The sequence below is a fragment of the Balaenoptera physalus genome, assembly GCF_965194825.1.
Source record: "Balaenoptera physalus genome assembly, chromosome: X".
Classification (NCBI taxonomy): domain Eukaryota; kingdom Metazoa; phylum Chordata; class Mammalia; order Artiodactyla; family Balaenopteridae; genus Balaenoptera; species Balaenoptera physalus.
In genome coordinates, this window is record NC_138903.1 from 131,410,210 (window position 1) to 131,422,805 (window position 12,596).

The 12,596-nt window shown below is 43.0% G+C and overlaps 1 long non-coding RNA gene across 1 annotated transcript in view; it reads right to left on the bottom strand.

Moving 5' to 3' along the window:
- Positions 1–12,596, bottom strand: part of LOC309651832 — a 437,596-nt gene that overhangs the window by 79,911 nt on the left and 345,089 nt on the right. The gene's annotated exons all lie outside the window — the stretch shown is intronic.

Here is a 12,596-nt window from a genome sequence, read left to right on the forward strand (position 1 = left end):
GTGAGAGACTGGAAACAGCAGCTCATTACATACCTGCTCACTTCTTCTGTACATGTGGGATGGCTTCATTATGCCCAAAGAAATTGGTCAACGATGGAAGACTTAATCATGTCAGTTATTTAGCCCCACACAGCCAGGGGAAAAATAAAGTTGTGCGACCAAATGCAACTAAATCCAATAAAATTAGTTTGTAAGTAAAGGCAAAGGCAGAGTCTTTCATCCTGGTGGGTAATGTTATTGTGGTGGGGGGGAAACTGAATACCAATGGATAAATACAGCTGAGGGCTGTGGCCATTTGGGCCAGCTCATCATCACACCTGTGCCTCATACACTCATGCTCCAGGTGGTTGAATTCGCCAGAACAGGACTTGATTATGAGTTTAAAAGGCCCTAAACAAGGAAAAGATTATGCCACCCACACATTTGCAATTAAAAAATAATGGTTGGCTATTGTATAAACCGGAAAATGAGTGTAAGAATGTTCTACACCCTGGGGCTTCCCTGGTGGTGCAGTGGTTGAGAATCTGCCTGCTAATGCAGGGGACACGGGTTTGTGCCCTGGTCTGGGAAGATCCCATATGCCGCGGAGCAGCTGGGCCCGTGAGCCACAATTACTGAACCTGCGCGACTGGAGCCTGTGCTCCGCAACAAGAGAGGCCGCGATAGTGAGAGACCCGCACACCGCGATGAAGAGTGGCCCCCACTTGCCGCAACTAGAGAAAGCCCTCGCACAGAAACGAAGACCCAACACATCCATAAATAATAAATAAAAATTAAAAAAAGTTATTTAAAAAAAAAACAATATTCTACACCCTTCTAGTTTTGCACATGGTGATAGCTACCTGGGTGCTTTGCTTTTTGAAATGTTTTTTCTTTTGGTTTCTTTGTTCTCTCCTTCCTTCTCTCTCTTTCCTTTCTTCTTTCTTTTTCTTCCTTTCTTTCTTTCCTTCCTTCCTTCCTTCTCCTTCCCTCTCTCCCTCTTTTCCTCTTTCTTTCCTCCCATCCCTCACTCCCTTTTCTTTCTTTCTTTCTTTTTCTTTCTTTCTTTCTTTCTTTCTTTCTCTTTCTTTCTTTCTTTCTTTCTTTCTTTCTTTCTTTCTTTCTTTCTTTCTTTCTTTCTTTCTTTCTTTCTTTCTTTCTTTCTTTCTTTCTTTCTTTCTCATTCCCTCTCTCCCTCTTTTCCTCTTTCTTTCCCTCCTTTCCTTCCTTCCTCCCTCCCTCCCTTCTTTCCTTCCTTCCTTCCTTCCTTCCTTCCTTTTCCCTGCTGTTCTTACCCTGTTAAACCAGAGAAGCTGAGCAGATTTGGGCCTGTTCATTATATAGAGGGAAAGAAACTGACTGTGCTGTGGGGGGACATGATGGGAAATGGAGGCCAGCCTTATAAATTGGTCAAAGGCCTGATTATGTACAGTCTTTAAAGAAAAACAGTCAATTTATTTCAATTACATAAAGTTTATGTATTCTCACAGCAAATTAGATCCAAAAAGTAGCCTGGAGCCTTACGGCTGGCTTGAATGCACAAATAAGACTCGTTTGTATTTAGCACATTGATTTGGTACAAGCGGTAGCTCTTGAAATGCTTTGCCATTTTTCAGTTTCCTCCTCTCTGTCACCCCTTTTCTCCCACGGTAGTCCAGCCCAGGGGGAGTGAGCATTTTTGGAGGTTGGAATCAATAGGAAGTTACTGTTATTATGAGATATCTGCTTGTCCAACCTACCTGTCTGAGCTTTTGTCTAGCTGATAAGTGTAAACATGCTGCAAGGTCAGAGGTTTGCTGACCATTTTCTTAGCAGGGTAGACAAAGCTTTTGTGACTTTATATTTTACTCACAACCCACCTGCTCCCCCAGGACTATGGTGACACCTGACTTCTCACCATTGCCCAAATTTGCTACCCATTTCTAGTCCTTTGTACAAACTTTTCTAGTCCTTTGTACAAACTTTTCCCTTTGCTGGGAATGTCTCTCCACTCTTCACCTAATGCCCTCCAACTCAGGTTTCAAGCTCCATCTTAATGTCACCTCCACTGTGAATCCTTCTGGAAAACCTGGTGGATTTAGTCCCTTCTCTGTATTCCCTCAACCCTCCCTCCATCTTTCTATTATACCCAAGTGTAATGTCATTGCCTGTTCCCTTGTGGGCAGGAACCATGTCTTGTACCATTATGTATCCCAGTCTAGCAGCATCAGGACACCTGGGAGCAGTGTCTCAGGCCTCACCCCAGATCTACTGAATCAGAATCGGCACTGAACAAGATACCCAGGTGTTTCTTTTGATGATTAAAGCTTGAGAATCACTGCGAGAGTTGACAGAAGGACAGGGGGAAAAACAGTACATTAATGATTTTATGTCTGTCACAGGAACAAGCTAAAGGTCAAAACAGGTTCAAATGCTCACAAAGAAATGGGATGCTGGGATTGTTCAGGGCAGACTAGGAGAGCAGCTGTCTGACTGTGATTCCCAATGGTCCTCAGATTCCTACAGATCATGTTGGTCCTAGCAGGACCAAGCAGACAGTGTCATAGCTGTAAGGTTCCACAGCCAGTATACAGCCAGATAGCCTCAGAGCTGGCTCCTTGGCTGGATGAAGCTGGCCAGCCTGTGACCCAGGCCAGCTTGCTATATCACTAAGCTAGCCTGTCTCAACACCTTGCATTTGAACCTCTGGTGACTTCTACAGTCCAGCCTTGCTCCAAGCCATTAAGAGTAAAAATCATTCCCACTGAACCCTCAAGTTTCTGTTAATTTGGCCAATTTCCTTTTTTGCTATTATTTTTATTAGATAACAGAGCCAATTTTAGACCAATTAATGCCATTGCACATAAGAAAAGCCCCATGGTGGTCTCATCTCTTTCTAAGGAAATGGAAAGGTCACCGTGCTCCAAATCACATGCATCTCTCGGCTGGTCCAGGAGACAGAAGTTTTCTTTCTAATTCGTCACTTCTGATGTCTTTTTCATTTGAAAATGTTCTTTTCCACATGATTCTCCTGGCTCCCAAGTTTATCACTCCTTCCCATCTCAAAAAGAGTTGGAACTTTCCAAATCCACTCACACACTCCCTGCTTCCAAATTTTACGTGAGGCATGACTCAAGGGAGTTGCCAGCCAACACCAATGGGCAAAGATGTGGAACATTATCCAAAAGTTCAGAGGCTGAACCCCTTCCACCAATAGCTCTCAGATCACATCCCCTGACCACATGCCCCAGTCCTTTGAACTCTTTCATACTTTTACTCCTGATGTACCTTCTTCTTCACCTCAGACAGTCATCCAGCCTATGGATGCACCCATTTACTGTCCGTCCAGCAGCCTCCTCCAAGCCTCTCTTCCTTTCCTCCCAAGTCAAGCCACTATACATGGTGGATCAGTGGGACAGCTCTGTCCCCAGTATTCTTGATTCCTTCCCATTCATATCTTTTCCTTGCACCCACCCAACAAAATCCCAACCCTGGATGAACTAATCATCCACAATCCAACTTCTTTGTTTTTAGATGCAGCTCTGAGTCCAGCTGGGAAAAAAAATCGCACAACCATGATTAGCCTCATTATAAATCAGGGTCATTCCTTAGTTGAGCAATCATTGCTTCCAGGCAATCCTTTTCCATGGCTGTAATGAGATTTGCCACCATTTTTCATCCAGCAGATAAGAACCTACAGTTGCTTACAGCACATGGTGTGACACAATATATACAACTATGAGGTAAGTGGCCTAAAGGTGATGTATTTGCCCTTTTTTGGGGGGTGGCACCGTCACCTACACATATCACTCCGATAGGTTCTTGTAATTTATGCCTTGACATCATGCCCTGTGCCCCCAAAATACACATAGGCAGAAACACCAAGCCCTTTTCCTCCTTGCCCATGGGATAAATTATGATCTTTCTTTGCTGTTGTTTGTCTTCAGAACTCATACGCCACCCAGTCCTTATCCTCCATGTCTGCCTAACTGTGGACCTTTTGGTCTGACCCCCAACCCTGCAGGACCCCACTTTCCTCCCTCCTCATACATCTGCCACTTCCCTTCTTCCCACATTCAGAGAACTCACGAAGACACACACATCTTTTCACAACTTATATATTTTATTTTAATCATCCCTATAGATGTACCCTGTAGATGTAAGAGTTAGCCTCTACACCATTGGCCACTTCTCAGAGGCCAGATCTCAGAGACTTTGCAAAGTGATCTGAAGCCTCTAGCCTCACTCTGAAGTTACTGGTTGCCCAGGTCATCACTTGAAGTGGTGGATTTCTCCACACTCTTTTTTTTTAACACCTTTATTGGAGTATAATGGCTTTACAACGGTGTGTTAGTTTCTGCTTTATAACAAATTGAATCAGCTATACATAAACATATATCCCCATATCTCTTCCCTCTTGCACCTCCCTCCCTCCCACCCTCCCTATCCCACCCCTCTAGGTGGTCACAAAGCACCGAGCTGATATCCCTGTGCTATGCGGCTGCTTCCCACTAGCTATCAGTTTTACATTTGGTAGTGTATATATGTCCATACCACTCTCTCACTTTGTCCCAGCTTACCCTTCCCCCTCCCCATGTCCTCAAGTCCATTCTCTAGTAGGTCTGCGTCTTTATTCTCATCCTGCCCCTAGGTTCTTCATGACCATTTTTTTTTGTTTTTTAGATTCCATATATATGTGTTAGCATAAAGTATTTGTTTTTCTCTTTCTGACTTACTTCACTCTGTATGACAGACTCTAGGTCCATCCACCTCACTACAGATAACTCAATTTCATTTCTTTTTATGGCTGAGTAATATTCCATTGTATATATGTGCCATATCTTCTTTATCCATTCATCTGTTGATGGACACTTAGGTTGCTTCCATGTCCTGGCTATTGTAAATAGAGCTGCAATAAACATTGAGGTACATGACTCTCTTTGAATTATGGTTTTCTCAGGGTATATGCCCAGTAGTGGGATTGCTGGGTCGTATGGTAGTTCTATTTTTAGTTTACAGTGGAGAAAAGACAGCCTCTTCAATAAATGGTGCTGGGAAAACTGCACAGCTACATGTAAAAGAATGAAATTAGAATACTCTCTAACACCATACACAAAAATAAACTCAAAATGGATTAAAGTCCTAAATGTAAGGCCAGACACTATCGAACTCTTAGAGGAAAACATAGGCAGAACACTCTATGACATAAATCACAACAAGATCCTTTCTGAGAAAAAGAGAGTTGGAAATAAAAACAAAAATAAACAAATGGAACCTAATGAAACTTCAAAGCTTTTGCACAGCAAAGGAAACCATAAACAAGATGAAAAGACAACCCTCAGAATGGGAGAAAATATTTACAAGTGAAGCAACTGACAAAGGATTCATCTCCAAAATTTACAAGGAGCTCATGCAGCTCAATATCAAAAACACAAACAACCCAATCCAAAAATGGGCAGAAGACCTAAATAGACATTTCTCCAAAGAAGATATACAGATTGCCAACAAACACATGAAAGAATGCTCAACATCATTAATCATTAGAGAAATGCAAATCAAAACTACAATGCGATATCATCTCCCACCAGTCAGAATGGCCATCATCAAAAAATCTACAAACAATAAATGCTGGAGAGGGTGTGGAGAAAAGGGAACCCTCTTGCACTGTTGGTGGGAATGTAAATTGATACAGTCACTATGGAGAACAGTATGGAGGTTCCTTAAAAAACTAAAAATAGAACTACCCTGTGACCCAGCAATCCCACTACTGGGCAGATACCCTGAGAAAACCATAATTCAAAAAGAGTCATGTACCACAATGTTCATTGCAGCTCTATTTACAATAGCCAGGACATGGAAGCAGCCTAAGTGTCCACTGAGAGATGAATGGATAAAGAAGATGTGGCACATATATACAATGGAATATTACTCAGCCATAAAAAGAAATGAAATTGAGTTTTTTGTAGTGAGATGGATGGACCTAGAGTCTGTCATACAGAGTGAAGTAAGTCAGAAAGAGAAAAACAAATACTGTATGCTAACACATATATATGGAATCTAAGGAAAAAAAAAAAGGTCATGAAGAACCTAGGAGCAGGAGAGGAATAAAGATGCAGACATAGAGAATGGACTTGAGGACACAGGGAGGGGGAAGGGTAAGCTGGAAGGAAGTGAGAGAGTGGCATGGACATAGGTACACTACCAAATGTAAAATAGATAGGTAGTGGGAAGCAGCCGCATAGCACAAGGTCAGCTTGGTGCTTTGTGACCACCTAGAGGGGTGGGATAGGGAGGGTGGGAAGGAGATGAAAGAGGGGGGAGATATGGGGATATATGTATATGTATAGCTGATTCACTTTGTTATAAAGCAGAAACTAACACACCATTGTAAAGCAGTTATACTCCAATAAAGATGTTAAAAAAAAAAGTGTAATTCCTTGGCAGCATATAAAGAGATTCTGTTTCAGCAGCCATAAGGCAGGTAGGAAAAGCTGATTTTCAGGTCCAGGGCTTAATTATAAGAGGATGAGGTTAAATTCTAAACTTTTAGAGGTTAGCAGACCTTTGGTCCTTTCCAAAACATCCATGGGCATATTTGGTCCATGCCAAATGGTTTTGGACAGGACCAAACATCAAGAGCCTTTTGGTATGGACCAAATATCTTATGGACTTTTTAGACAGGACCAAATGGTCATACATATATCAAGAACCTTTTGGTGTGGACCAAATGACTTGTGGACATTTTGAACAGGACCGATATCAAGAATATTTTGTTACTCACCAAATGTCTTATGGATGTTTTGGATAGGACTTAATGTTCTGCAAGGCTTCTGGAGGTTGGCTACATGAAGATAAGAGCCATGGTTGGGAAGGAGTAGGGCTGGGGCATTGAGTAGGGACGTCTGAGTTGATGTACTCAAACATCTTGATTCCTCAAATTCCTCTGAACCCCTTGGGCCTGCAAAGTGAACCATTCCTTCCTGTGAAAAAATTAGTACTTCCTACTTGCCTGAAGGCCATGCAGAGATCTCTGCCTTGTTTGAGAACATACATCCTCTTCAATATCTGTCCCCATTCACCCTACCATTTAATAGAGAAATAACTAGGGTTAAGTCACAACATAACATGGTTACACAAATGTTAAGTCTGCTAATAGATGAAACAGACTATATTCCAAAGGGGCTGCAAGATCTATCTAACATATACACCAGGAGATCTGAGACTATGCATAGGCCTGGCTTCTGAGAGTACTGGATTAATAGAGGCAGACCATAACATTGGATAAGGAAGATTTTATAGGTATGGGACCACTCTCCTATAATATAATATTTAATAGCCTGGCAAGAACCCTGTGGAATAGTGTTAATATTACGTTAGAGTGGCTTTCAGAAGCATGAAGAAGGTGATGGTCCACATTAAGTCAAGGTGAAATGCATCAAGAAAAACAGTAAAGAAGAGATTAAAATGCTTAGAGAAATGGACATGGAAGAGTGAATGTATTTCATAAGGCCAGAAAACACATCCAAATGACTGTTTTGTGGGATAGTCAGAAGGACACTCTATTTACCAAAGTGGTAAAGAATGAACTCATGAGAGGGACACCAGTAACTCCCAGAAGTTTAGAGGTGCCTGCCTGAAGGTCAGGGTAGCCAGAAAGATGCTGTTACAGAATTGGGATCCCTATTAGCAATAATAGGATCCCAAAATAATAGAGATCAGGTAATGGTGCTTAACTATAAGAAGCAAGGTGTGCACAATTATCAGAATGAGCAACAAGGTCAGAGTAGCAGCCAGGGGTCTAATTTGAAGAAGATTGTGGAGATAGAATGAAGAAAGATGTCCTAGTGGCAGATACCAAGGTTATTGCTCCACCTGTGCAACCAAAATAAGTCAAATACGGATGATCAGGAGGATGAGGACCATCCCAACAGTCCTGATCCCTTGCCCAGTTTCTGGATGTCAGCCATTTTTCAAACCCAGGACCCATTCAATGAATTATATACATTATAGCTCAGGCTGCTATAAAAAATACCGTAGACTGGAGTCCAAGAACAAGGTGCCAGCAAATTTGGTTCTTAGTGAGGGCGCCCTTCCTGGCTGAGCAGATGGCTGCCTTCTCGCTGAGTGCTCATCACATGGTCTTTCCTCAGGGTGTACGTGTAGAGAGAGAGAAATCTTTCCTGTCTCTTCCTTTTCTTATAAGAGTACTAATCCCATCATGGGGATTTCACCCTCATGACCCCATCTAAACCCAATTACCTCCCCAAAGTCCCACCTCCAGATACCATCACATTGGGAGTTAGAGCTTCAACACATGAATTTTGGATGGACAAAACATTCAGTCCCTGGGACAGTTCTTCTACACAAAATTAATGACCATATGACCAGGTGTACGGCTTGCAGCTCCACCCACTGGGAAAATTTTCCCTCGCAACTGTCTTTTAAGATCACCCCTCAGTGTGATTGCAGTATAGCCTCCATCATTTCTCAATTTTCACCCACTATTAAACCTGACTTATTTGTAAACCAAGCCTATCCCTTTCCTTCTCCTTTAGCTGGTTGTACAGGATTCCTCAAATAACCATTGGTGTGAGCTAGGGCAACTGTAACTTAGGAGTCTGGAATACTGCTCTGGCACTTACTCTTGCTCTCTGGTGCTGCTCAGGCTCAATTTAGGATGAACTACTATTGAATCTGTCTTTGTGGCTTGGTGGGTCTGGCAGCAGCCAGTTCCCAGAAACACAGTCACTTGGTGTCCCATAGTCAAGCATCTGTCTCTACCAGGGCCCAGAAACACGCCAGAGGCTATTTCTAGAAAGACATATAATCTCTGATGCTAATGGCATGGCCCTCCTCCAGAAGTCCAGGGGCCTGAGTGGCAATTCTCTTATAGGGGCTGGCTTTGAACTTGACACTGCATCCTTGCCCATTACTGATACCTCTGACACCATGGGGTCTGTCATAAAAGATGGTCCACACGGCTGTTTGCACTGCAGCCTGGACCTGTTGCAGGTTCCTCTCCTGCACCCCACCTCTGCTGCAGGTTCCTCTCCTGCACCCCACCTCTGCTGCAGGTTCCTCTCCTGCACCCCACCTCTGCTGCAGGTTCCTTCCTGCACCCCACCTCTGCTGCAGGTTCCTTCCTGCACCCCACCTCTGCTGCAGGTTCCTCTCCTGCACCCCAGCCCTCAGCCTTCTGCATCACCTGATACATGGACCGCAGCAATAATCCTGGGGCCTACCAGGTGTGCTGCTTTCTTCTTTGTGGTGGAGGATTCACGACGCAATGATTTGTCTCGTACTTTGGAGGGGGCATCCTGGCATGCCTCTGCTTACTGGACTCCTAAAACCTTCACTGAAATGTCAGGTCCCTGAATCTTCATAGCGTTTATCTCCCATGCTCTTGAGCACATGTGTCTTAGAGAGGCCTCTTACTCTTCCTGTCCAATCAGTATGATGGTGTCAGTGTAATTGATATGAGTGATGTTCTGCATGATATACTGACAGCTTTGATCTTTTCTGACTATATTATGACTGGGGTTGTGATAATTAACACAGCCTTGGGGAAAATTATAAATAAATATTCTTATCTTTACCATTGTTTTTTATCCTCTTTTGTAATTGGAATGGAAAAGTACACATCTGCTAAATCAATTGCTGTATACCATGTACCTGAGATTTTATTAACCTATTCTAGTAACAGTGTGGCAAAACAGCTGTAATCTGTACTATTACTTGGTGAAGCCTGTGACAACATACAGTCATTATCCAGAATCCATCTAGTTTCTTCAGGGACCAGACTGGCAAATTAAATGGACATATGATGGTGACTTCCTTGAGATCTAGAAGGGTGGCACTAATTCCCCCACCTGGTTTGTGATATTGTTTTTGCTATACTGTATTTGCTGGGAAAGGGTATTTTCAGACGTTTCCACTTGGCCTTTCCCACTATGATAGCCCTTATAACACAGATCAAGGACTCAATGTGGAAGTTACTCCAACTTCCAGGTATATCAAATCCAATTATGCCCTATAGGATGGCAAGATGACCACTGAATGGGTCTGTGCACCTAGTCATCCAACTGTGAACTGTAATCTATCTAGGATTCAATTTATTACTTGGTCTCCATAAGCCCCCTACTCTAACTGGTAAGTCTAATGATGCTTTAGTCTTCTGGTAGCAATGTTAATTCAGACCTATGTCTAAGAGTTCTTGAAATGTCTTGGTATTCCCTTCTATCCCAAGTATGCAGTCTTCTGAGTAAATGGCTATAAAACCCTTTGAGGAAGGAGTGGGGATATAATCATAGTATATGCTTTTCATGGAGTTGCATAGTACTTCCTCCTAGAGACCTGGAAATCTGTTCAGTCAATGAGTTCCAGTTCTGAAGGTTGGCTCAGGGGCAAGAACTGAGCAAAGTATCATGACTTTTTTATTTGGGCAATCACACTCAACTTTCTGTTCCTGCAGTCTTGCCTCCGATTGTAGATTTTAAGTAGCACTCTTGTTAGCTATTCATCTATTTTTGCCTGTTCTGTTATCTGTCTCTACAACTTCTTGTAAGTCAAGCTCCCTTGGCTGTCCCTCCAACCTTGCTGGTTAAGATAATTTCATACCCTGACTTCTGGTGATTAAGTACTACCACTTGGTCTCCATTGCTTCAGGACACCATCATTCTCGTTGCTATTAGCCATCCAAGCTAATGTCTCTGCTATGGTCAGCCCGGGCCTGCAGAGGAGAACTACTACTGAACTTCTTAGCGATGTTGGTGCCTCTCTAACTGGTGCATTCTTCATGGCTTTGAGGAATATCATGTCTTCTGGGCCCTCTCATGGAATATAATCCTCTCTGGGCAGTCTCCTGGCCTCATCTAATGTACAGGCCTAACCTATACATTCTAGCAGGCGCACTTCCCTCAGGCCTTTGAATTCTTTCCTTTACTGTCTGCCAGTGCAGTTCAGGCATTTCCGCTTTGCTCAGCATCGGTCATCATATTCTCTAAGCTTCTAAGGGCCACCATAGCAGAGATTTTGACCCATCCCCTGGGGTTCTTGCCAGGGTGTTAAATCTCATGTCTTGAGAAAGTATCCCCATGTCATGGTTATTCATTCTTATGTTCCAGCCCTTGTAATAAAGCATCCTCAAAATTCAGTCCCAGTGCTACTCCCCTGACTCCTCCTGGTATATGCTAGCTAATTCCTATAGCTCATTCAGAGTCATCTCTTTCCTCTTTTATTAGACCTAGTACTTTCCCAGTGGATTATGCTGGGATTTAGCTCTAGCTGGGTTGGCAGCCAGGAAAGGAAGTTGGACAGCTCCTGAAGGGAACATCTATTGCCTTGAGAGATAAAGGTCTCTAAAGAGTCCTCCAGTACTGCGGAAGTGCTAGCCCTTTTCAGGGAGCGATGAACCACCTATACAGGAAAGTCTACAAAGCCTCAATCCTTGAAGGTATTCACTCATGTGTTCCCATTCTATGTTTCAGAGTCCCAAGTTTTCTCAAACAGTGCCCTCATTTTAGCCTAAGAGATATGCCTTGGCTGGACAATTAACCATATTCTGGATTTTTGCAAGCATAACTCGTAAGTTCTGCATTTTCTCCTCATCTCTGTCTGCTCTCCCACTGAAGGCGATAATGTTCTCTTTATAAGCTTCCAAAGAGGCCCTCTGACTCTCATCCTTACACTTTAAGGTAGTAAAACTACTGTCAACTATTCTCAGTTTTTCCTTATCTCTCTGTGGGACATCAATACATTTAGTAATAACTGGCCAATGCCACTCTCTTTATATACAATGTTTCCCCCATAACCTTCAAATATGCTTGAATCAGCAACATGTTTCCCTCCGTTTGGATGTTTCCTGAGATAACCACCAGTGAAATCTTCAGGAATTGGGCTGTCACATTGTTTCAGATACTATATGTGCCCCAGACTCAGGATGGGTTGCTCCTTGCCAGCCAGGTGGTGGGTGATCCCAGAACTCCATCTTACTGTGTACTTTCTTGTACTTTTTATGGTATCAACTGGGTCAGTTTAGGTGGTCTGAGAAGCAGATGCCAAGATGGGATTAGAAGAGCAAGAGATTTGTTGGGGCAAATGTTTGTGAAAAATAAAGGAAGAAGGAGCAGGAGTAAGCTGAGAAACCTTCACGTGGGAATAAGGTCTGACACCCAAAAGGAGAGGGAGAAGCAAGGATAAATAGGAGGAAGACCCTCGAACTGCAGAGCAGGTTTGACTAAGTCTCACTGACTTAAGGGGAGCTCTGGTGCAAAGACTGCTTGTTGGAGGGGTCCATCTGCATTTGGCAGAGGTGTGCATACTCTAGTACCCCTGCCGTGCTCAGTCCTAGGCTAGGAGCCCACAGACAGTGTGACCTCAAATAAAGCATACTTATGCTAATATATATTTGTTATTTGTCTGAAATTCAAATTTAACTGGCTATCCTGGATTTTCATTTACTTAGTTTGGCAACCCTTCCATAACGGCAGGGTTAAGGTTTTATATAGGCACAACAGCATGGTCACCAACTCACTAAGGCTAATTTAGCTATTGATCTTGCCCACAACAGAGACCAATGATGAGTCCCAATATATCACCATTCTTGAAGAAAATCAACAAGTGACTTGGGGACAAGTTGA